This window comes from Crocuta crocuta, unplaced genomic scaffold (assembly GCF_008692635.1).
Source record: "Crocuta crocuta isolate KB4526 unplaced genomic scaffold, BGI_CrCroc_1.0 scaffold475, whole genome shotgun sequence".
NCBI classification, from domain to species: Eukaryota; Metazoa; Chordata; class Mammalia; order Carnivora; family Hyaenidae; genus Crocuta; species Crocuta crocuta.
In genome coordinates, this window is record NW_027529518.1 from 1904343 (window position 1) to 1907258 (window position 2916).

The window sequence follows — 2916 nt, forward strand, 5'->3', positions numbered from 1 at the left end:
CTATCTGGCCTGCTTCACAAACCTGGCTTCGTACTTCAGTATTCACAAGTAAGAGCCCTCACGGCTGTGCACCAGGCTGCCTTTCTGGCTCTGATTCTCACTGATCCAACACAGAAGTTCTATGCTCTAGATCTGGCCTGAATTCACTCACATTCATTTATCCTAATATTTATTGAGTACCTACCAAGTGCAGGAAGTATGCTAGATATTATAAATATAGGGGAGTCTAAGACAGACATGGTCTGAACTTACAGTACAGGAAACATTTAAATAAACATGCTAATATATATATATATATATATAATTTGTGANAGGCTCAATATTAAAAGTACTTAATATTGGGGCGCCTGGGTGGCTCAGTCGGTTATGCGATCGACTACGGCTCAGGTCATGACCTCGCAGTTCGTGAGTTCAAGCCCCACGTCGGGCTCTGTGCTGACAGCTCAGAGCCTGGAGCCTGCCCGGATTCTCTGTCTCCCTCCCTCTCTGCCCCTCGCCTGCTCACACTGTGTCTCGCTCTCTTTCTCAAAAATAAACAAACACTAAAAATATGTTTAAAAAGATATTTAATATCATTTTTATGAATTTCCAAGTTAATGTAGTTCCAGTGTTAAGCAACCCATGGTACATTTGGAAGTTTCTGGGCCCTATACCTCCCCCACCTGCTATTTTTCTTCAAAATGTCACTTCGTTCTCTTGCCTGTGGATTGCTGTTAGGTGGAGACATAATACAAATAAGCTTTGGAAAAGTAAAAATACAAATGGAAACAGTATAGTCCACAGTAGTCCCAGTCTATGCTCACTGTTGTGAAATGCATCATTAATAATACCACTTTTAAGTAAGAAGTTCAGAAAATTGAGCTAGCTCTGATATTTTTTCAACCCAATGGTAAAATAGGCCTAAAATATGAATTATTCAGAGTACTGAAAGAAAGTTATACAGATAATCTAAGACATTGGAAAATCAAAAGACCTTTATATTTGCCTCTGGAACATATGTGATTTTTCCTCCTGCAGCATTTTGCCTAGACTAATATTAAAATGAATTTACTTTCCTAAAGCACATATTGGCCAGGCAGCCGAAGGACACGCTCTGTGCTACTTGGCAGGGAAAAAAACAGGCTTAGATTAAAATTTGGCCACCAAGCAGATAATCTGAATATAAATAAAGACTTTCTTATTCCAGCCACCAGACTTATGGTGAGCCCTGGGTTAAAAGATTCCATTCGTAATAAGGCCTGCTTGCTTAGGTGAATCCTGCATTCATTCAAAAACACAGAACATGACTCATGCAGAGAGAGCTCTCACCTAACACCGTTGATTACCTTACGAGAAATAAGCTAACAGGGAAGTTACCAAGAAGTTACCATGAGAAAAAGAATACAGATTTGAAGTTTTCATTTCGTTTATGCCTTTTCAGAAATTTCTTCTTTATTCTTAAATATGAACATACCTAAACCTTTGCTCATTTATAGTACAACAGCATACTTACATCTAGTCTCCAGTAGAATTTACTCCAGATATTCTCACAAAACTAAAATCTGTTCTATCTAATAAATCTGGCACTACTACACGTGGTCGTGGAGGCAGGGACTAGAGGTCACAAACTACCCACAGTAAATCCATGTAAACCAAGACTTACGTGATTTTTTTAATTCATAGAGAGATCGCTGAACAAAAGTGACTTTCATAGTGTTCACTACTAAACCTTCTACCAGGCTTTCTAAAAGCAACAAAGTATGGTCTAATTTGAGTTTATCTTTTTCCCTGCCTAGCTTCAGCTCTGACGGAGGTGTTAATGAGCCTTAGACTAATGGTGACAGCCAGACAATGCAAGGAAAGCAAAGGACCTAGATGGTTCAAACTGAGCATAGGAATACAGACATCAAAAGTGAACGATGGGGCGCCTGCGTGGCTCAGTTGGTTGAGCATCCAACTTCAGCTCAGGTCATGATCCCACAGTTTNAAAAATACTCATGACTATTACGGTAGTGCCCTTTGCCTAAAAAATTAAGGGTGAAAGAGAATCATTAAAATATTCATATAATAAAGTAACAACAAAATCAGGATGTCCAGTGTGTCTCATGCTATTATCCATGTGGGTAAGCCACTTGGTGCCTTGTGCAGTCAATAAACTGGGTTCTATCGGATGAGATTGGGCAGGCAGGTAGATGCACTAGAAATTAGCCACAGCTCTACCAACCCTAGCACCGATCCTGATATAAGCTACGACTACAGGGCATCCCCTACCCCTCGGTGTGGGTTAAACTGGTCCATGGGGTACATTCTCTGGTCTCTACTATCTTACCTGAGGAAGACCCAGCAGTATCTTTCTGCATAACTTCTAAGTTTTTAAAATCATACATTTAAGTGTTATCATTTCCACGGTCACCTTGAGGATAGGAGCTTTAAAGTGTCAGCACAGATGTCTAAGCTGCTCACATAAACATGTTCAAGGTATATGAATACAGGTTTATTATAAAATAAATCACCATGAAGTCTTATTCTTTGCACATATTACCTATTCGTGATTAAACTTTCTTGCCACAACACATATACCATTAAAAATCATGTTAAAATTACTAAGTGAAATCTAATGAGAAATGTCAAAATAAAACTCTAAAGGCTAAATTAGCAATCACAGTAACACTGATGCAGCGGGGAAAAATTTCATGGGAGAACTTGTCCTTTTCTGTACAAGAAACAGACTCCACTTAATCTTCACTATATGACTGGTGGCCCTCCAAACTCCTTTATTTTATATAACATGCCACAGATAATCTTGTTCCCAAAAGAAAGAGGAGCAGAACAGAGTTTCCGGCACACAAAAAGAATCAAAGCACATGGAAAGGTGTACTTCCAGACTATGATCAAATTCTTGATCTTCAGAAGGACTACATGCAGACAGACAGAATC

The 2916-nt window shown here is 39.1% G+C and overlaps 1 protein-coding gene and 1 non-coding gene across 10 annotated transcripts in view; both read right to left on the reverse strand.

Moving 5' to 3' along the window:
- PABIR2 (PABIR family member 2) overlaps positions 1–2916 on the reverse strand; it is a 20821-nt gene that overhangs the window by 3676 nt on the left and 14229 nt on the right. The window lies entirely within an intron of this gene.
- LOC144228923 (small nucleolar RNA U109) lies at positions 2691–2828 on the reverse strand. Its single transcript, XR_013334307.1, has one exon. It is a non-coding gene; the product is annotated as a small nucleolar RNA U109 (small nucleolar RNA).